Source organism: Marmota flaviventris, chromosome X (genome assembly GCF_047511675.1).
Source record: "Marmota flaviventris isolate mMarFla1 chromosome X, mMarFla1.hap1, whole genome shotgun sequence".
Classification (NCBI taxonomy): domain Eukaryota; kingdom Metazoa; phylum Chordata; class Mammalia; order Rodentia; family Sciuridae; genus Marmota; species Marmota flaviventris.
The window spans coordinates 64,419,490-64,443,331 of NC_092518.1; the positions used below are offsets into that span (position 1 = coordinate 64,419,490).

The window sequence follows — 23,842 nt, forward strand, 5'->3', positions numbered from 1 at the left end:
AGAAATTTGGTGAGGAGGAGATGGTTGACCATTTTCTATGGGGTTTCTAGAGTGCATTTTGTCCTGAGATACTTTAAACCTGTGTCTAACCTTAGCTCTATTAATTTGTGTTTCAGATTATCAGTGTGTTCATGGACCTGCTCTCTGCTCAGAGACAATTGGTTAATCAAACTAATTTGTGTCAATTGCAAAACCTTCAAAAAGAACCCTTAGTGTAATCTTATTTTTTAAAAAAGCAAACAAACTAGGATTCTAAAATCCACAGGCACACAAGTAATGAAATTCATTCTGTGTAGTGTAGAAATATGTATAATAACTCCCCATGCCAAATTCACATGTGCTGCTTATTTGAGGTTATCCTCACTTCCCAACAAAGTTCCTGGAAACCCCTTGTTTTCAGTCTCTATAGTTTTGTTTTTTTCCAAAATATCATATAAATGGAATTATTCAATATATGACTTTTTTTCAGTTTGGCCTTTTAGCATTTACAATTTATCTATGTTGTTGCATGAATAAATGGTTCCTTTATTTTGTTGGTTAGTGTTTCACTGTATAAACATACTGCCATTGGTTTATGGATTCAATTGTCCTTCAACTTGGTTGTTTCTACTTTTTGGTTATTTTGAATAAAACTGCTATGAACTTTTATGTACAAGTCTTTGTGTGAATATACATTTGTATTTCTGTTTGGTATTTACCTAGCAGTGGAATTGCTGAGCCATAGCAATAGTGTATGTTTAACTTTATGAGAAACTGCTAAACTGTTTTCCAAAGTGGCTCCAATCCAATCCAAATCCATTGCATTGTATATTTTGATCTTCTTAGGCTTTTTTTTTTTTTAATTCCTGCTCATTGTCTCTATCTTTCCCTCTTTTCCTCTTTCCCTCTGCTTTCTCTGAGGTCATGAATGTTAAAGCAAAGACTTTTCAGTCCATTTCTCAGTCTGGGAATTGTCTTTCTCCTTGAATTGTATTGAATGCAATTTGCAATCTAAAATGTACATCTGATCTTTATCCAATCACCTAATTTTATTTCAAGCTATCATTTATTGTTAGTTGACTTTTTTGTATAGACAGTTTTATTCATGACTGATCACAAATTCTAAATCAGGATGGCTACTTGAGTTTTTAAATTTGTTTATTTGTCCACTTGTTGTCTGTCATGCATCATAAGAATGTAAGTTGGCAAGAACAGAGATTTTTTTATGACTTGGTCAGTGCTGTATTCCTAGTACATGAATCAGCACTTGACATCTAGTACACATTCAGTGAATCTTCTCAAGCTTCTGAACACATCTATCTGATATATCATTTCCTTTTTCCATTTTTCTCCCTTACCCCTTAAGCAGGGTCATCACCTAAGTTTTTTATTCTTTTTCTATATTTATTGTTCTATTTCTCTATTTATTTATGGATGAATATATTCTAGCTCACAACACTTAATTGAATCATGTTTAACACAAAAGTGTGTTAACACATAAGCATTTGATTTTATTTTCTGTAAGTAGAAAGGACCTAAATTTACCAGTCAGACCTTCTGATTTAATGTTGTTTGTAAGGCAAAGAAACCCATTTCAGATGAACTCAGTTGGTAAAGATAATGTATTATGAAGACATAAGAGCAGCTCACAAAACCCAAAGGTAGTCTCATGAGGCTCTGGAAAAGGGTCACTAGAAACAGAAGCAAGAAATCATTAAGAACACTAGCAAAATTCTCATCCCTATTTTTCTTCCATATTTTTTTCTTCTTCCTTCTTTCTTTAATTTCTTCTTCTCTTCTTCTCCCTCCCTCATCTTCTTTCTTTTTCTGTCTTTCACTTTATGTCTTCCTTTCTCTTCATCTTTCATTTTGTTGATTATACACATATTCAAACATAGCCACTTCATTGTTTCCAAGTTTACCCTTTGTCAGGTCAACTACTACCTAAAGAACAGAGATAAGAAACCAATCATGACTTTTCTATCCATCACTGTTTCCAAATTCCTAGAGCAGAGAATCTGGGAATCTCAGATTGGTCAGATGTTCATCTTTGGCCACTGGAGGGGAAGACCTATCCTTATGAGTTCTGAGAGAAGAGAAACATTGATTAAGCAGTCACTCTAAACCAAAACCTTATCAGAGAAATGACTGAACAAGTAAGGAACTGGCAGGAAGTGAATTACCCAGGATAGGAGAGTTTATGTTGTAGTAACAAATAAGTAAATCATAGTAAATTAAAATTTACTAAAACAACAAAAATACTTTCCTTACTTACCCTACGTGTCCCATGAAGGTACATCAAGTCTCTGCTCAATGTAGTTACTCAGGAGCCCAGACATATCAATTCGTTTATCTCAGCATATTCTTCCAATCTCTCTAGAACAGGGAACAGAGGTTTGGAGAGTCAGGCAATAACAATTAAAAGTGTGGTCCTGCCTGTAACAAACATCACTTCTGCTCAAATTTCACTGGCTCGAGTTAGTCCTCATAGATATGCCTAACTTCAAAGGGGTGAAAGAACTGTATTCCTGCATGTACTTGAAAATAGAGGAGAACCACATGTTTGTGAACATCAGATGTTCATTAGAATTCAACATGTCTACTATATGGATTAATGGAAAAGCACCTGGCCTGGGAGTGAGGAGGGCCTAGGATTTTCTAGGAATTCACTGTGTAATCTTACTTAAATCATGCACCCTCTCTTAAATTCAATTTCATCATATGTAAAAGGCAAAAGTTGAACTACATAGTTTCTTCCTACCACTATATTCTTCTGGTCTTGACATTGGCTTGCTGTGCTACTCTGAAAAGGAGCCTTCATATTTACTTTCCTTATCTGTCAAATGATACTTATCATGTTGGTACTGCTTAATTTTTTTCATTCCCTGCTACACACATAAGGTCACTGACAGCATGAGCCAAGTTCTATTATTGGAGTACCCTCCCACCTGGCAGAAAATAGCTGGGTGTTCCCATATGAACCTCTGAGTTTCTTAGTGGTGCAATTTTTGGCTGTTATGCATGACTCATATGTTGCCTAAGGGCTGAGTTATAACTATCTATGCTTATCTGCTATGCAATACTCCCACAGGTTATAACTGCAGTTATCACTTGGATTATCACATCTGGTTTTCACTTTGTTATGGCCTAACCATAGCCTTGTTAGGAATAATGCTATAATATTCAATTCCTAGTGAGGCAAGGGAGCAGAGCAATGGTGTTTTCTTTAGAGCCTCTCTCTCTCTCTCTCTCTCTCTCTCTCTCTCTCTCTCTCCCTCTCTCTCTGAGAGCCCTCTTTGGTCCTACTATTGTCTTGGGGTTACTGATTCATACCTTTTGATCACACCCCACCCTGATCCTATTATCTTTAGAACCCTATATCAGCAAAGGGCTTACTAATGGTTAAACCTTAGGGTTCTGCTTTTCCTTGTTGGACTCTTTCTGGAATCCATTTATTTCTGTCCTTAGTCCCTAAGGAATTTATCTGCTTGTTACTCTTCTTGCCAGCTGTAATGAACTAGTTTTCTTTGGGAGTCCTGAACTCCAAAATAAAACATTTCTATTTTATTCAGCCTTCTGTTATTTCCAAAGGAAGAACAAGACCTTGAGTCAATTTTTCCTGGACCTCATAATGTCCTTCAAATTTCATCCCAAACTACAGAGCTGGAAATCAAGGTATTTAATGTTATAGCCCCATCCCACCTATTTAAACTACTATATCATTGCTCTTCCATTATTACCCTTTTCATACTACTTTTTTCATACTCTTTTACAGAGAGAAAGCAAGGAGGGGCATGGGGAGAGGAAGACAGAGAAAAGAAAGTCTATGTCTAAAATAACTCTGGTGCCAAACAAAATGTTTAAAACAGAAAAGTTGATCTACTTGAAGTAAAAGGACAGAGGGAGGTTCACATACACCCCATCTCCTTTTCCTCACTTCCACTCCTAATGGGTTCAGCTTGGGTTGAATTTGCAGTAGGATCTATATAAATAGCAGATCTCAGAGATGTTCATTGAGTAGGATGATATGGTTGTGTGGGTGGAAATGGCCCATGAAATCTTCTATTCATACTGGGCCATTTTCTGTTCTCTTCACTGTCCTGTTACTGTGCCATGATTATTTTAGACTTTAAGCCTTTGTTTGCTCTTATCCTTACTGAAAATTCTTTTCCTTGCTATACTTTACTAAATCGGACTTTACCACCTCATAATGCAGGCCCAAGTCCCATTCTCCCCTGTATACATTTTCTAAATGCTCTAATTTATACTGACTTCAGGTTTCTTTAATCTACTGTAGTAGTTCTGATCCACATCTGTCACCTGCAGTCTTGAACAGTTTCATAGGTGATGGCCTATCTTTCTAAATTAAATGTAAGTCTCTAGAGGTCAGAAATTGGAATATTCTTATCGTTATATACCACTAAAATGCAGCCTCATCCAAAGCCTTGCACTGGATACACATTCCAAATGTGTATGTCAAGTATATTTATTAAGTAACAAAATCTTAAACCTGAAAAAATTCTTTAAATATAATCGAGAAATATACCTATCATATAATCCAGCAATCATATTCTTAAGTGTTCTTCCCAAGATAAATGAAAACCTATGTTCAAACAAAATATTTTTTAACATTAAGGAATACACATTATTTCTGAGATCCACTGTTTTGATGTAGCATAATCTTTTTTCAATATATATTTTTTAGTTGTAGATGGACACAATACTTTTATTTTATTTATTTTTACATGGTGCTGAGGATCAAACCCATGGCCTTGCAAGTGCTAGGCAAGTGCTCTACTGCTGAGCCATAACCTGGGCCCTAGCATAATCTTTTTAATTATCACTTTTTTGGACATTAGGTTGTTTCTATTTTTTATTATTATTACAAATATAATGTTGTAATGAACATGCTGATACATAAATTTTTGCTCATGTGTCTGTTTCCTAAGAATAAAATACAAGGAGATGGATAAAGACAATAGTTAAACATTTTTAAGTATATGTTTTAAAATTGTTCTTTAGTTTATACTCCTGATAATAACATCTGAGAGTGCCTACTTCTCCACCCCCATCCCAATTATGTCATTTGCTGTTAAATGGATGGAACTGGAAAACATCATGCTAAATGAAATAAACCAGACTCAGAAAGTCAAAGGTCAAATGTTTCCTTTCATATGCTGAAGCTAGAGACTGAAAACCACACAAGAAGAAAAAAAGAATCTCATGAAAATAGAAAATATAAGCAAGATCAATAGAGTAAAGGAAAGGGATTAGGGGGGAAATATGGGGAAGTACTAGGGTACAAAATGGACCAAATTATGCTATGTGCATGCATGAATATACCACAATGAATCATCACTTTTATGTATAATTATAATGCACTAATTTAAAAAACAATAGATGGAGACCAGTAGAATAGAGGAAGGGGTGGAAAAAGAGGAGGTCCTGGGGAATGAGATTGATTAAATGATATTATGTGCATATACAAATATGTCACAATGAAACCCACTATTATGTATAATTACAATACACTAATAAAGACCATAAAACTCACTGGATATTATAATTTGATTTTTCCAATTTTATCAACACCATTCCTGTTTTAATTTGAACTAATTTCATTTCTAGTAATGATTTACATTTTCCCTTGCTTTATTGGCCTTTTCTACTTCTTTTCTTATGAATTGCTTATTTGGTTCTTTTTCTATCTTTTAAAATAGATGCTCCTGTTTTACCCATTGAATATAATAGCTATGCATATATTCATGTTTCTCTCCTTTGCTTTTCTTTTTTTTTTTTGACTTGAAACAACCAAATTTATTTTCTTATAGTTCTGGAGCTTAGACGTATGAAGTGGATCTCATGGAACTAAAATCAAGGTATCATTAGTGCTGTGTTTCTTCTGGAAGGTCTAGGGGAGAGTTTATCTCTGACTTCTAGCTTCTAAAAGCTACCCAAATTCACCAGTTCATGGCCTCTTTCCATCAATCACATTATTCTGATCTCTGCTTTTATTGTCACATCTCTTTTTCTGACTCTGACTCTCCTCTCTCTCTCTCTCTCTTTTTTTTTTGATAATGATGTCCATCACATTCCACTGGTTCTTGCTAATCCCCTGCTCCCTCCCTTTCCCTCCCACCCCTTTGCTTTTTGTCTGTTCCTAATTTCTTTTCTAAGTTTGTTTCTTATAGTTTTGTGTTTTTGCCTTATAAAGGTTCTCAATTTTTATTTAGTCAAACATATTCTTTTTTTATGATTTCTGCTTTTGAAGTCATATAGAGAAAGACTTTTCTGATCCTTTATCCTAATACTTTATATCTAGGAAACTTGGCTATGAACAATGCTCTCTTTTGCAACGTAGTCATGGTTTAGGGACATATTGCTTGGTTTATATTTAAAAATAAAAAAGCCTTTTGCTCTACCATATAGCAGTTGTCCTGTCTGCTTAGCATAAAAAGCACTATGTCCCATCATATGTTGATTACTTCCAAATCTGTAGTTCTAGCACTTTTTTTCCACTTGTGTGTCTCAAATTAATAGCATAACATTTAATGTGATTAAAATTAAACTTGTCATTCTTCCTACACCATGCTTAGCTTCCAATCTGCTCTGCCCTTTTATTCCTGAATCAGTGTTTGGGTCCATCTTCCATCAATCAAGCCAGAAACTGAAGACAAATCTTAGCTATCTTCTTCTTCCTTGCCTCTCAAATCTAGTCCTTCTAATTCGCTTTTAAATATCTTTTCAATTTTCTTAATCCTCTTCTATTTTAATTTTCCCTGTTGTAAGCCCAGTTTGACTGATTCAAAATCTCTGACCATATTTTTAAAGCAGACTTCTAGCTTGTTTCCTTAACATTCATTTTCATGCTAGGGCAATCTTTTAAATTGAAAATATAATCCTGTAATTCCCCTGCTTAGAATTCAACAATGGTTACCCTTCAAAGTCAGTTCCCCAGCATTTATCTTGGAATAAAAAGCCTTTCCCAATTTGAACATTGGTTCCTTTCTTGTATTACTTTCTGCAGTACCCTTTCTTTGCGGTTTCCTTTAATGTGCCTTGCTCTAAGGTGCTGGAATTTTGCATTTGCTCCTTGCTCCCTCTGCTGGTAATATTGCCCTTTTCCCTTGTTTTGTCTTCCTCTTATCCTTCAATGCTTTTTGCATTACTGTAAATTAAAGAATCCTCTTCTGTACTTTCATAATAGCCTCTGTTTACCCCAATCATGGCACTTAGCACATTATATTGTAATTTTTAGCCTTCTATATTATACTTAGAGTTTTTTTCAGAACTAGAACTTCTGCTTTGGTTGTCCATGTGAAGTAACAGCTTTCCTGACCACATTTGCTGAGGACCTTTCTGTCTTGCCTTCTCCATAGATGGCCAGACCTGAATCACGTGAGAGGGATAAGAATTATCATAATGTGTGTGTGTGTGTGTGTGTGTGTGTGTGTTGCTGGGGATTGAACCCAGGGCCTTGTGCATGCAAGGCAAGCACTCTACCAACTGAGCTACATCCCCCGCCTGACGAATTATCATAATGTTGACTGCTGAATTAAGGACCAAAACCTGATGTCATTTGGTTGTTGGAATTCAGATTCTTAATTGGACTTACGTTAACCCATTTTGTCCCATTGTCCCTGATGTGGAACACTTATAAAAATTGGAATATAGTAAGATTATATAATATAGTTATAAGATATGCAATTATAATAATATTAATTCATATAATAATGGACATATAATTATGCTCTGGGTTATGATTTCCAATGTATTTTATTGCATCCATATTGATGTCATTAAAATATTCACAAAAATTAAATCCTGGAACTTAATGAGTTAATACCAAATTATTGATGGGTATTTAAGAAGAAATTTGGCCTAATACACCATGGTCTCATTGACTGGCCTTCATTGGAATTTATTTAAAGTATCCCAAAATCTGTTAGTAAATGCTTAGGGGTATAGAATTCTCCATGTTTATGATTCACTATTCCAATTCCAATGATCTTTGCTTTCTAGTTGTCAAGGAATGGGAATTTTTGGCTAAGCAGATATTATGATAGAGGTATAATGAACTCTTCATTTATTTATAATTCTTTTAAAAATTGTGATAAACTATAAATAATGCAAATTTACCATTTTAAAAAAAAATTTAGTTGTTGATAGATCTTTATTTTATTTATTTATATGTGGTGCTGAGAATCAAACCCAGTGCCTCACACATGCCAGGCAAGTGGGCTACCACTGAGCCACAGCCCCAGCCCTTACCATTTTCACTATTAAGTTCAATGGCATTAAGTTCATGTTGTGCGACAACACTGCTATCTATATCCAGAAAATTTTCATCATTGCAAACTGAAACTCTGAGCCCACTAAACAATAACTCTACACTGTCCCCTCCTTTTAGCCCTGGGTAACCACGGTTCTATTTTCCCTGTTTATAAATTTGCCTATTCTATTTGTGGTACCTCATGTAAGGGAAATCATATAATCATAAATCAAATAAATCATATTATATATATATATATATATATATATATATATATATATATATATATACATACACATACACACAACATTTTGTTTATGCATTTATTCATTAATGACCACCTTGGTTTTTTCACCTTTTGGCCATAGTGCATAATACAGTCATGAACACTTGTGTACAAATACTTGCCTCTGTCCTTTTTAGTCATTTTTTATCACTGTGACAAAACACTTGAAAAGAACAATGTAGAGGAGGAAAAGTTTATTTGGCTCACAATTTCAGTGGTCTCAGTCCATAGATGACTGACTTCATATCTGTGAATCTGAGGTGAGGCAGAACATCAGGGCAGAAGGGCATGGGGGAGGAAAATAGTTCAGGACAAGGCAATCAGAGAGCAGAGAGAGAGCTCTAATCACCAGGAACAAAATGTAAACTCCAAAGCCTTCTGTGGCCTGCCTTCGCCAGGCACACCCTACCTGCCTACAGCTACCACCCAGTTAATCAGTGGATTAATCCACTTTCATAACTTAATCATCTAACCTCCAAAAATTCTTGAATTGTTTCACATATGATATTTGTGGAATGCCTAATATCTAAACCATAAGTCCTTGTTTTTAATTATTTTTAATTTTTTGAGATGGGATCTCACTCTGTTGCCTAGGGCTGGTCTTGAATTCCTGGTTAATTCTTTTGTGTATATATGTATATACTCAGAAGTGGAATTACTAGATCACTTTGTAATTTTATGCTTATTTTTTTGAGGAATTGTTATCCTGTTTTCCAGTTTACATTCCCATCAGCAATATAAAGAGTTCTAATTTCTTTACAACCTGACCTACATTTGATGTTTTCTGATTTTTGATTCTAATGAAGGTGAAACCATTCTCATAGTCATGAGATGATGGTTCATTATGGTATTGATTTTTATTTTCCTAAAGATCAATGATACTGAACATTTTTTTTTTTGCATTACTATGGATCAAATTCAGGGCATTGTGTCTGCTAGGCAAGTTGTCTTCCACTGAGCAACTCCTTTTGGCATTTTTATTTTATCTTGAGGTAAGATCTAAGTTGCCCAGGATGGTCTCAAACTTGTGATCTTCTTGCCTCAGCTTCCTGAGTAACTGGGATTGCAGGCATACACCAGCACACCCAGTGCTTTTTATTTCTATGCCCAATAATTCTCTGTTGTTATGCAGCTGTGTTATTGATTTTTGCATGTTATTTTGTTTTCTACAAATTCTCAATTTTTAAGATTCTAGTAGTGTTTTTCATGGAATATTTTGGGTTTTCTATATATAAGATTATGTCATCTGCAAAAAGACAACTTAATTTCCTCTCTTCCAACTTGGATACAATTTATTTCTTACTCTTGCCTGATTGCTCTGGATAGGACTTCCAGTAGCATGTTGAATAAAAGTAAAAATGGGCATTCTTGCCTTGTTCCAAATCTTAGAAAGTTGACAGATTTTCCTCATTCATTACAATGATAGACATTGTTTTATTATATATGGCCTTTCTTATGTTGTTTTTGCTCCTTTTATACCTAATTTGTTAATTTTTTATCATGAAGAACAGTGAATGTTACTAAATGCCTTTTCTGTATCTGTTGATAAATCTCATGACTTTTCTCCTTTGTTCTCTTGATGTAGTGCATTGCATTTATTAACTTGTGTTTGCTGAATCAATCTTATATCTGTGGGATGAATCTCATTTGATTAGGGTGAATAATCTTTTAAATGCGCTATTTAATTAAGTTTGCTAGTATTTGCTGAGGATTTTTTAATCTATGTCCATGAAGAGTGTTAAGTTGTAGATTTTGTTATTGTTGTTTCCTAATTTGGTTTTGGTATAAAGGTAATGCTGGTTCACAGAACGAATTTAGAATAACTATTCCCTCCTCTTCATTTTTTAAAATACTTTTTTAGTTGTAGATGGACGCAATCACTTTATTTTATTTATTTTTATGTGGTTCTGAGGATCAAACCCAGTGCCTCACACATGCTAGGCGAATGCTATACCATTGAGCCACAACCCAGCCCCTCCTCTTCATTTTTTGTGGGGATAATTTTAAAGAAGAATTGGTACTAGTTCTTTTGGTAGAAATCAGTAGCAAAGTCATATGGTCCTAGGCTTTTGTTTGATAAGAGATTTTTATTATTGATTCAATCTCATTATTCAGAGATTAAATAGATTAATATAGATTAAAATCTATTCAGATTTTGTATGTCTTCATGATATGATGTTTATAAATTGTGTGTGTCTGGAGATTTGTCCATTTCTTCCAGGTTAGCATATTCTTTGGTGTACAGCTGTTTATAATAATTTGTCATGATACTTTGTAAATTTGCTATCAGTTGTAATGCCTCCCTTTTCATCTCTGATTTTAGTTTTTGAATTTACCTAAGAATTTGCTTTGGTGTTCATCTTTTTGAAGAAACGATACTTTGTTTCATTGATCTTTGTATTTTTCATCTTTATTTCATTTATCTCTGCTCTGACCTTTTATTATCTTTTTCTTCTACTAATTTGTATCTGATTTTTCTTTTTCATCTAGTTGCTTGGGATGCATGAATACCTTTTTAAATTGAGACCTTTATGCCTTTGATGTAGGCTTGATTTCTATAAATTTCCCTTTCAGTACAGATTTTGCTGTATTCCATAGGTTTTAATATATTGTGTTTCCATTTTTATTGTTTAAAGGAAATTTTTCCAATTTCTTCCTTAATCTATTGGTTGTTCAGAGTACATTGTTTAACATCTATGCACTTGTATAGCTTCCAGTTTTTCTTATTGATTTCTAGTTTTGTTGTATTGTGCAATAATTTTGCAGGAAAAGACATTTGATATGACCTAACTTTTTAAAATTTTGTTGAGACTTGTAGTCTATGTATGATTTCTCTTAGAGAACAATCTGTGTGCCGATAAGAGGAATGTGTATTCAGCAGCTGTTTGATGGGATGATCTTGCAGTATCAGTTGGGTCCTTTTGGTTGGTGGTACAATTTAACTCTGCAGTTTCTTTGTTGATTTCTGTCTGTATAAGCTGTCCACTGCTGAAAGTGGGGTGTTGAAATCCCCTATTATTGTTTTGGAGTATATCTTTCCCTTTAAGTCTATTAATAGTTGCTTTATGTGTTTGGACACTCTACTATTGCATTTTAAATATTATATAATATTTACTGGTGAAGGCGTTACTGCACTCGCTGTCTGACAGGGTCACAGTGTGGGGGATGCTGTGGCAGGGCAGCACCATCTGGAAACCGGAAACATCGAGAATATTAAGTGTTTTGTTTATGATACTCATGATATGGATAACAGGGCATACGTCAATCAATAATAAAAGTATGTATTGCCTGAGATTGCAGGAAAATTCCCAGAATGATACTAAGGATACAATTGAGACATGCCATGAGGTGTGTTTCAATATCTCTCAGGATTCAAACAATAGTATTATTCCTCAAGCCTGAACAGCAAGAAATGTTTATCCCATGGTTAACAATTTACACTACCCCCCCCATCGCGACCCCTTGCCCGCAAGGAAGACGCAACTCAGGAATCTTCTTTCAGCAGTTTATTCAGGTCCTTGATATTTCTTCTTCCTCCTCTCGGATGCCCCTCCCAGCCTTAATAAAGCATCTCAAGCCCCAATGCAAAGCTGCCACGTGGAGCTTTCTCATAGGGTGGTGAAAAATCATGTGCCAACTCTCCCAAATAAGGAGTTGTTTGTCACAGACCACAGCGGAGCCAGCGCCATCTTGTAATGGCGACCATAGTCTGCAGAAACGGCAGAAGCGGCTCACCACACCCCCCCATCCTAAAGCCAGAACCTGTACGACACCTAGCTACAGAAAAACAATTGCTGTGCCAATAGTACAGGGACCGCCGTATGTAGCTTACTTAGTTAAAGGAAGATTATGGTATCCCCCTCGAGGACAAGAGGCTAATAAAAATACATTCTTCCCACCAACAGACCCTCCTTTGTCTTACACAGAAATTTATGATGAAAATGGAAAACACATAGTTAATATAAATGATAAATGGGTTGAGGTGTAAAGCCTGCCCTTTAGTTAAAGATTACAAAGACATAAGAATTGGTGTGCTTTGACCAAGGATCAAGGAAACTCTTTAAGAAAGCAGCTAAATAGGGCTGGGGGTACAGCTTAGTTGGTAGAAGGCTTGCCTTGCATGAACAAGGCCCTGGGTTCAAATAAGGCAGTTAAATAGGTCATATAAAAAAGGAAATTACCTTGGAAATTAATAATAAAGAAAAGTAAAGTTAACATAGATATGTTTTAGAGGCACTTCAGACTACTAGGCTTAAGTAATGGACTTTCACTATTTTGCGTGTGTTTTACTGGGATTTTAGTTTAGAAGTAAGAAAGCTTACCAATAATCATAAGTATGCTTTAAAGTTAAAGGTTAATGAAATAATTGTAGGTATGCTTTAAAGTTAAAAGTGAATAATAGGTCAGGAGACATGTAGTCTAGTTGCGTAGTCTAGCACCTAGTGATTGAGATAAAAAAAATAAAAGCTTAATCATAACTGACTAAGGTTACAGGATAATATTTTAAACAATGTACTCAATATCTTAGGTAATGAATGTATGTTAGAAAAGATTGTAACTCTTGAAAATTATGTAAATCAAAGAAGTTTTGAGCTTTAAGGCTATTCATTAACTACCTGAAAAAAACACCTTTAAAAAGGTATAAAAATAAAGGTCCCTCTAGAGGCAGAAGAATCTTTCTGGAGGCTGCTCCTAACTTGCAACCTGTCGTCCTGTCTCTTTTTCTTTTCCCTGACACCACTCCTTCTTCAAGACCCCTGGATCCCCTCTGGGACTGGACTTTGACAATATACTTGTATCAAAATATATAAATAAATTTTACTAAATAAATCAAGTTAAATATATCTATCTCCATTTTGATTTATTTATTTTTTGGTATGGATTAATATAAGGATATAATTTATTTTTTTCTTTTTCTTCCTTTGTTTTTTGTTTGTTTTTGTTTTGGCATGTGGATATCCAGTTTCCCAGCACCAACTCTTGAAGACTTTCCTTTCTCCATTAGATAATCTTAGCACTTCTGTCGAAGATCATTTGACTGTATTATGTGTGGGTTTATTATTGGGCACTCAGTTTTGTTCTGTTGATCTATGTGTTTGTCTTTATGATGGTATCAACAATTTTGATTACTGTACCTTTGAAAATATTTTGAAAAAAGGAAGTATGATGCCTCTAACTTTATTATTCTTCGTCAAAACTGTTTGGTTGATGGTGTTCTATTTCTAAAAAATATGCTATTGGGCTTTTGATGCACATTGCATTGAATGTGCAGAATGCTTTGAGCAGTCTACTTTTTACCATTTTTTCCTCTGCTTTTGGTATGAATAGTTTAACAATATTAAACCTGCCATTTAATGAATACAGACTTTGTGTCTTCTTTATTTCAGCAATACTTTGTCTTGAAGCTAGGTTTTTTTTTTGTGGATACATTTTTGTCTCTTTTGTTAAGTTTCTTCTTACATATTTTATTTATTTTGATATTATTGAAAATGGGATTGTTTTTTCAAAGGTTTTTTTGGATTGTTTGTTGTCAGTTTATTTAAATGTACCTTATTTGTATTATACAGCCTTACTTAATTTGCTTATTCTAGCATGTTTTGAATATGTAGGGTTGTGTACATATAAGATCACATCATCTACAGAGATAATTTTATTTGTTCCTATATGATTTGGTTGCTTTCTCTATCTTTTTGTTATGAGATTTCTCTGTCTAGGAATTCTAGTACTGTGCTCAACATAATTGGTAACACTGTGTATCTTTGCTTAGTTCCTTATCTGGGAGGAAAATATTTTTGTATTTCACCATAGAGTGTGATATTACCTGTAATTTCTTTCTATTCCTATTTGTTGATTTTTTTTATCATGAAGCAGTGTTGAATTCTGTCAAATGCTTTTTATCCAATTATTGAACTAATAATGAGATTCTCCTCTGTTTTTTCTGTTAATGTGATACATTGTATTGATTAAATTTCATATGCTGTTCTACCCTGGCATCCCAAGAATAAATCATATTGATCATGGTGTATGACCTTTTTTTCAGTTTTTTTAAATTTGTTATATATGACAGCAGAATGTATTTCTACTCATAGTACACAAATGGAGCACAACTTTTCATTTCTCTGGCTGTACATGGTACAGAGTCACACCATTCGTGCAATCAAACACATACATAAGGTAATAATGTAAGTCTCATGCCACCATTTTCCCACCCTCATACCCCCTCCCCTCCCCTCAATTCTCTTTGTCTGATCCAAAATTTCTCCATTTTCCCCTTGTTCTCCTGCCCCCATTATGGATCAGCATCCACTTACCAGAGAAAACATTTGGCTTTTGGTTTTCTGGGATTGGGTTATTTCACTTAACATGATATTCTCCAGTTCCATCCATTTACCTGAAAATGCCACAATTTCATTCTTCTTTAAGGCTGAGTAATATATCATTGTGTATATATACCACAGTTTCTTTATCCATTCATCTGTTGAAGGGCACCTAGGTTGGTTCCATAATTTAGCTATTGTGAATTGAGCTGCTATAAACATTGATGTGGCTGTGTCCCTGTATATGCTGTTTTTAAGTCCTTTGGGTATAAACCAAGGAATGGGATAGCTAGGTCAAATGGTGGTTCCATTTCAAGTTTTCTGAGGAATCTCCATACTGCTTTTCAAACTGGTTGCACTGATTTGCAGTCCCACCAGCAATGCATGAGTGTGACTTTTCCCCACATCCTCAACAACATTTATTGTTGCTTGTATTCTTGATAATTGCCATTATGACTGGCGTGAGATGAAATCTTAGAGTAGTTTTGATTTACATTTCTCTAATTGATAGAGATGTTGAACATTTTTTCATATATTTGTTGATCAATTGTATATCTTCTTCTGTGAGGTGTCTGTTTATTCCTTAGCCCAATTGTTGATTGGGTTATTTGTTTTTTTTTTGGGGGGGGGGGTGTTAATTTTTTTCAGTTCATTACATATCCTGGAGATTAGTGCTCTATCTGAGGTGTGTGTGTGTGTGGTGTGGTAAAGATTCTCTCCCATTCTATAGGCTCTCTCTTCATGTTATTGATTGTTTCCTTTGCTGAGAAGAAGTTTTTTTTTGTTTGTTTGTTTTTGTTTGAATCTATCCCATTTATTGATTCTTGATTTTATTTTTTGTGCTTTAGGAGTCTTGTTAAGGAAGTCAGGTCCTAAGCCAATGTGATGAAAATTTGGGCTTACTTTTTCTTCTGTTAGGCCCAAGTTTTCTGGTCTATTTCCTAGGTCCTTAACTATTTGATCCTTTTTAATGCACTGTCAAATTTGATTTACTCATACTTTGTGGAAGATTTCTGTATCTTTTAAAATCAGGACGTTGGTATAATTTTTTTTTTCTTCTTATGCTCTACAGTCTGGTTTTGGTATAAGGGTAATTTTAGCCACATATTAAGTTTGGAAATATTCCCTCTTCTTCAATTCTTCATAAGAGACTGAGAAGAATTGGCATTATTTCTTTACTAAAGTTTGGTAGAATGCACCAATAAAACAATTGTACCCTGGGCTTTTCTTTGTTGGGATTTTGATGACTAATTCAATTTCCTTATTAGTTACAGGCATTCATATTTTTAATTTCTTCATGATTCAATCTTGTTATGTATTTTTGGGAACTTAACAATTTCTTTGAAGTTCTCTGATTTATTGGCATAAAATTATAATGTCCTTTTATATTCCTTTTTTATTTATTTGGCAGTTGTAAAGTCTCTAATTTTATTTACTTGAGTTTTAGTTTTGTTCATGCAATTGTTTCTCTAATTTCATTTAGTTATCTATCTGTTGTCTCTTGTATCTCACTGAGCTTATTTAAGATGATTATCTTGAATTCTTCTCAGGTAACTCATAGATCTCAATTTCTTTGTAGTAGATTACTGGAGATTTATTAGTTTTCTCTAGTCGTGAAATGTTTGCTGGATTTTTTTGTTATATGGGTATCCTTGCAGTGGTATCTGTGCATTTGAAGGCGCATATATTTCTTCTAGTCATTACAGACTGGGTTTTCCAGTTAAACACCTCTTCCTACTTGGGCTTGGGATAGTGGAAATGCCTCTGACCATAGTGAAATGGGGTTGGAGCTGTTTCATGTGGCTTCACTGAGTCCACAGTAGGATCCATAATTGGCAGGACCAATACCAGGGGTTTAAGCATGCATGTGTCCTTTCTTGTCTCTGAATACGCTAGATTATTTCCAAGACCTTGGCCAGTTGGGATGGTGCTGGGATTAGGGCATACTTCAGAGTCCACAGATGATGGACCTATTACCAAGTGTGTGAACAGTTGTAGCTTCATTTGAATCTTGAAAGGCTCCCATTGGGTAGCTATGTGGGGCTCTGGGAAGGCAAGACTTACTAGTTTATGGCCAAGAAGGCATGGAACTGAGTCACAGGGCTGCTTTAGTGTCCACAGTCAAGAAATCTAGGCTTGCCTGTGGTGGCATAGATGGGTTGTAGTTGCTTCTGGATTTTCAGAGAGGTATGTCTGATATCCATGCACACTGGACCATGGCTAAGTAGAATGACCCAGGTAACAAGCATGCTCAGGATATGCAGTTGGGATGAAGTTAGTGGCTCTACTTATATAGACATTGATAGGTGTCTTTTGGTGGGTACTTGGTTGGTAGGACATCTGTAAAACCCTAGTTGAAAGATGTCAATTTTGAATTACAGGGCCCTTTCAAGATTTGTAGTGGGATGGAGATGGTAGGCCTGCCTGTAGGTGTATGGGTTATACGTGATATGTTTCCTAGAAAGTCCATGATTGGGAAGGATTGTTTTCAGATTACAGATAAGAAGTGCTGCTGAGATCAAAGACATAAAAATTTGACCAGAAACCCTGCATATACTAGAAGAAAATGTATGGCCAACACTCCAACATGTAAGCCCAGGTACTGACTTCCTTAATAAGAGTCCTAAAGTGCAAGAATTAAAATCAAGAATCAATAAATGGTGGGTCTTGGGTTGTGGCTCAGCAGTAGAGTGCTTGCTTAGCACGTGCAGGGTACTGGGTTTGATCCTCAGCACCACATTAAAAAAAATAAAATAAAAGGTGTTGTGTCCAATTACAAGTAAAACTAAATATTTTTTAAAAAGAATAAATGGGATGACATCAAACTGAAAAGCTTCTTCACAGCAAAGGAAACAAGCAAGAAGATGAAGAGAGGGCCTACAAAATGGGAGAAAATTTTTGTCACCTGCAGTCCAGGTAGGATGTTAATTTCCAGGGTATATAAAGAATTCATTTGTTTTTTAGGGATTGGCTAGCTTCACTTAGCATAATCTGCTCTAATGCCATCCATTTCCCTGTAAATTCTATGATTTTGTCATTTTTTAATGCAGAGTAATACTCCATTGTGTATAAATGCCACATTTTTTTTATCCATTCGTCTATTGAAGGGCATCTAGGTTGGTTCCACAGTCTTGCTATTGTGAACTGTGCTGCTATGAACATCGATGTAGCAGTGTCCCTGTAGCATGCTCTTTTTAGGTCTTTAGGGAATAGACCAAGAAGGGGAATAGATGGGTCAAATGGTGGCTCCATTCCCAGCTTTCCAAGAAATCTCCATACTGCTTTCCAAATTGGCTGCACCAATCTGCAGTCCCAAAAAACAAATGCCAAATGTCTTCTTTGATATAAGGAGAGTAAGTAAGATCAGAGTAGGGACGAAGAGCAGGAGAAGAAGATTAACATTTAACAGGGATGAGAGGTGGGAGGGAAAGGGAGAGAGAAGGGAAATTGCATGGTAATGGAAGGAGACCCTCAGGGTTATACAGTGGAGGGGGTAGAGAGAGAGGAGGGGAGGGGAGAGGTGGGGAGGGGGGAGGGGGGAGGATGGGAAAGGCAGCGGAGCACAACAGACACTAGTATGGCAATATGTAAATCAATGGATGTGTAACTGATGTGATTCTGCAATCTGGGTATGGGGTGAAGGTGGGAGTTCATAACCCACTTGAATCAAAGTGTGGAATATGATATGTCAAGAAATTTGTAATGTTTTGAACAACCCACAATAAAAAATTAAAAAAAAAATTCAAAAAACTTAATACACACACACACACACAAACAAACAAAAACAAAAACAAACAAACAAACAAACAAACCAAACCCAGAAATAACCCAATCTTTATATGGGCAAAGGAACTGAACAGACACTTCTCAAAAGAGGAAATACAAATGATCAATAAATATAAGAAAAATGTTCAACATCTCTACCAATTAGAGAAATGCAAATTCAAACTACACTGATATAGCTCAGTTGGTAGAGTGCTTGCCTTGCACATACAAGGCCCTGGTCAGTCCCCAGCACCACAAAAATCAATCAAACAAACAAACAAACACAGAAAACTACACTGAGATTTAATCTCCAGTTAGAATGGCAATAATCAAGAATACAAGTAACAATAAATGTTGGCAAGGCATGTGGGGGCAAAAGTATACTCATACATTGCAGGTGGGACTGCAAATTGGTGCAACCACTCTGGAAAGCACTATGGATTTTCCTCAGAAAATGTAGAATGGAGCCACCATTTGACCCACTTATCCTACTCCTTGGCATATGCTCAAAGGACTTAAAATCAGCACATTATAGTGTTGTGGTCACATCAATGTTCACAGCAGCTCAATAGGTAAGCTATGGAGTGACCTAGGTGCCCTTCAATAGATGAATGGATAAACAAAATGTGCATATATACACAAAAGAATTTTACTCAGCCATAAAGAAGAAGGAAATCATGGCATTTTCAGGTAAATGAATGGAACTAGAGGCTAAGCGAAATAAGCCAATCTCAAAGAAACAAGAGGCTAAATGTTCTCTCTGGTATATGGATGCTAATGCACAAAAAGGTGGGGGGTAGGAGGGAAGAATAGAAGCTCATTGGATTAGACAAAGGGAAATGAAGAGAGATGGTATGGAAATAGGAAAGACAGAATGAATCAGACATAACTTTCCTATGTTCATATATGAATACATGTTCAGTGCAACTCCATGTCATGGACAACCACAAGAATGGGAAGTTATACTCCATGTATGTATGATATGTCAAAATACATTCTACTGTCATGTGTACCTAAAAATAACAAATACAATTTTTTTAAAAACTAGGAGGGAACTACTGTATCACGCAGCTATCCCATTCCAAAAGATCTAAAATCAGCATAGTATAGTGATGTGGCCACATCAATGTTGTAAGCAGCTCTATTAACAATAGCCAAGCTATGGAACCTAGATGCCCTTCAACAGATGAATAGATAAAGAAAATGTGGTATATATACAAAATGGAATACTACTCAATCTTAAAGAAGAATAAAATTATGCCCTTTGCCAGTAAATGGATGCATATGGGGACTATTATGCTATGTGAAATAAGCCAGGCCCCAAAAGCCAAAGATTGAATGTTTTCACTGATATGTGGAAGCTAACCAAAATAAGTGGAGGGAGGCTTCAGAAGAATAGAAATTTGATGGATTAGATAAAGGGGAATGAAGGGAAGCGGGGATAGGAAAAGGAAAAACTGTAGAATGAATCTGACATAATTTTCCTATGTACTTATATGAATATACCACAGTGAATCTCACTATTGTGTACATCAAGAAGAATGGGATAATAATTAGGATAAGATATATCAAAATGGATTCTACCATCATGTATAACTAAAAAGAACTAATAAAAAAATAAGGGCTGTGGCCAAGTTACAGGTTTACTTCAAGGTCCATAGTTGGAACAAAGGTCGTTAGGCCTGTCACCCAACACACAAGTGGGTGTGACTCCTCATAGGTTCCTTGGTAGATAGTTATGTTGCTAGAAACAAGGCCAAATGGACATGTGGCTGAGCTCATCAGTCAAGAGGGCCATGTATGAGCCAAGGCCATGTATGAGTCAGAGCTGGTACCATGTTTGGTTGTCCTTTCACATAGGAAAGGTTGGCCTCTGAAAATGGCCTTCTTTTCTTGAGCTGTATGAGGGTTTTGCTACTATTTTCTGGAATCCAGCAGCCCCTAAAAATGCACTTTTATCTGTGCATCTGTGCACTTTTACCTGTTGCAAAATTATTGCTTCTATGGAGGCATTTGAATGAGAGACCTTCTATTCTACCATTGTTCTGATGTCCTCCCTTGACATTTCTTTTTTGGACGGTTTTAAAAACCTTTTTAAAAAGAAATTCTTTTTTAAAACCTTTTTTTATAACTTTGTTTATTATTATTATTATTATTATTATTATTATTATTTTATGTGGTGCTAAGAATTGAATCAGTGCCTCATATGTGCGAGGCAAATGCTGTACCACTGAGTCACAGCCCCAGCCCCTGGATGGTTTTTTAAACTTTAAATTCAATTTAAAAATAGATATAAACTATTAATACTATTTCAATATTTTTAACAGAACCTTGCCTTTTAAGGAATTTATCTATTTCTTCTTAGTTTTCTAATTTATAGGTGTAAAAATTTTGTAGCATATTCAAATTATTCTCTTAGAACTCACTAGAAAGTAAAGGGATATTCCCTCTTCTATTCTTGATATTTGATATTTTATTTTATTTTATTTTTTTGGTGCTGATTTCAAGATCTTTAACTTAATGACATTGCATAGTCTTTTGCTAAAAAGGGTCACATGAACAGGTTCCAGGTACTGGGGATTAAACACAGGGGCACTTGAACACTGAACCACATCCCCAGTCCTATTTTGTATTTAAATTATTTAGAGACAGGGTCTCACTGAGTTGCTTAGCACCTCGCTGTTGCTGAGGCTGGCTTTAAACTTGAGATCCTCCTGTCTCAGTCTCCAGAGCTGCTAGGATTACAGGCATGTGCTACTGCCCATCTTGATAATGTATCTTATTTCTCTTTTCTTGGTAAGTCTGACTAGATATCTTTCAATTTTATTAAACCTTCCATGAGTTTAAAGCCAGCCTCAGCAAAAGCAAGGTGCTAAGCAACTCAGGGAGATCATGTCTCTAAATAATTTAAATACAAAATAGGGCTGGGGATGTGGTTCAGTGTTCAATTATCCCTAAGTTCAATCCCCAATATCAAAAAAAGTAACTGGATAAAATAATTTTGTTAGAGCTCTGGAAAACAGTGAAAATCCTATAATAACCAAGAAAATGACCAATCCAGAAAAAAAAAACACATTCAAATTATAGAAAACATTTTTTTTTAGTTGTTGATGGACCTTCATTTAGTTTATTTATATGTGGTGCTGAAAATCGAACCCAGTGCCTCACACATGCTAGGCAAGTGCTCTACCACCAAGCTACAATCCCAGCCCCTAGAAAACTTTTTTTAGATTTGTTACTTTCCTTTACTCTATGCTCTCCCCATCATAGGGTGGTCTGGATCTGGAAGATACAACAATTCAATTACAAATTCCTTCCCTGAGCTGGCTACTTGCTTTTTTTTTTAACTTTATGAGGGCTGTCTGAGAGATTAGAATCTATTTTGTGTAAGTCAGGTCTCAGTTGACCAAAAGCAACAAAACTCTGAACTCAGGCTGAAAAAGTACTGGAAAAAAGTCAAGAGAACTGCTCATAAAAGTGGCAGGTGAAGTAAAGACCTGCAAACATCCATGAAAAGAGATTATGAGTGAGGGAATACAAAAAAGAAATTGAAGGCTCCAAAAAGAAGCTATAGTGATATTCCTTGAGAAATTAAGATATCTAAAAGCAGAAGGGTACATAGGGAAAGTTTTTAAAAAATCTACACACATCCCAGACAAGCTCAGAAAATGAGTGAGAAGAGTGTAAGACTTCAACTCAGGCTAATCACAAGGCCCCAAAAGTACACAGCTAACAATCAGAGGACTGAACCTGAATAGTGTTAGGGAGAGGCAGCTGTTTTTTGTGAATGCCCATTTAAAAAAAAAAAAAATCTTATGGCATGGGCTGTGGATGTAGTTCGGCAGGTAGAGCACGTCCATAGCATACACAATGTCCTGGGTTCAATTCCCAGCCTTGGAGGAAAAAAAAGCAAACAAACAGAAAACAAACCAAAAAATAAAGACTACAAAATATAGGAAATCATGGCCTACTAAAAAAAAAATAAATATTCAGAAATCCTTGCTGAGGAAGCACAGATATCATATCTCCAATAAAAAGCATGCCAACATTCTTAACTATGTTAGAAGACCTAAAGGAAATCACAAAATAATACATGAACAAAATTATAATTTGTGAAATGAGATACAAATTATAAAGCAGAAGCAAATAGAATTTGCTAGAACTAAAAATTTCTAGAATTAAAATTAAATTTTCTAGAATTAAAAAAACTAAAATTTCTAGAACTAAAAATACAATAACTAAATTGGAAAAACAATCACTAGAAAAACAATCACTAGAGGAGATTTAATGTATATTTCAGAAGACAGAAAAAAAATCAGTGAATTTGAAAACAGGATATTTGAAATTTTGACTCTTTATAATAAAAAAGAACAAAGAAATGAAATGTAAACACAGCCTGACAACTTATGGGACATCATTATGCGGAACAATATACATAATTATAGTCCCACAGAAAGGAAAGAGAGAATGTTGTAGATATATTATTTGAGGCAATAATGGGTTAAACTTCCCAAATTTAAGGAAATGTATGAATCTACAAATCCAAGAAGCTTACTGAACTCCAAGGAGCATAAATACATGGAGAACCATTCAAGACACATTATCATCAAATTTTTGAAATACAAAGACAGAAACTACTAAAAGCAGGAAGAAAAATAAGCAACTTTTTATGTTAATCAGATACTCAATGAGATTATGAGCTGATTTTTTTTTTTTTTGTGGTGTGAACCCAGGGCCTTCTGTATGTGAGGCAAGTACTCTACCAACTGAGATATATCCCCAGCCCCTTGTGAGCTGATTTTATCAGAAACTTTGAAGGGTAGAAGGCAATGGAAAATATTATTTAAGTGACAAAAGAAAAAATGGCCAATTGATAATTCTATATCTGGTGAAATTGTCCTTCAAAAAACAGAGGGAAATTTAAGACATATCCAGAATAATAAAAAAGGATGAGTATATAGAAAATGGACTCTCACTATAAAAATTTTTAAACAGCTTTCATCAGGTTGAAATAAAAAGATTCTACTCAGTACCTCATAGCTGAATGAAGACATAAATATCTCCAGTAAAGGTAAATATGTGGGCAAGTGCAAAAACCAGTATTATTGTAATTTTGGCTTATAACCAATTTTATTTTTTTCCTAGGACTTAAAGGACAACTTCATACATAGTAATTATAAATCTATATTAATGATAGTGAAACTAGAGTAGGTCTTCCATATC

At 35.1% G+C, this 23,842-nt stretch overlaps 1 long non-coding RNA gene across 1 annotated transcript in view; it reads right to left on the reverse strand.

Moving 5' to 3' along the window:
• Positions 1-1,817: 1,817 nt before the first annotated feature.
• The window catches only part of LOC139703085 (uncharacterized), a 76,348-nt gene continuing 54,323 nt past the window's right edge, over positions 1,818-23,842 (reverse strand). Inside the window, exons 2-3 of the long non-coding RNA XR_011705577.1 lie at positions 2,255-2,355; positions 1,818-1,923 (exon numbers count right to left, since the gene is read on the reverse strand). This is a non-coding gene — a long non-coding RNA (uncharacterized lncRNA). The remainder of the gene's footprint in view (positions 1,924-2,254; positions 2,356-23,842) is intronic.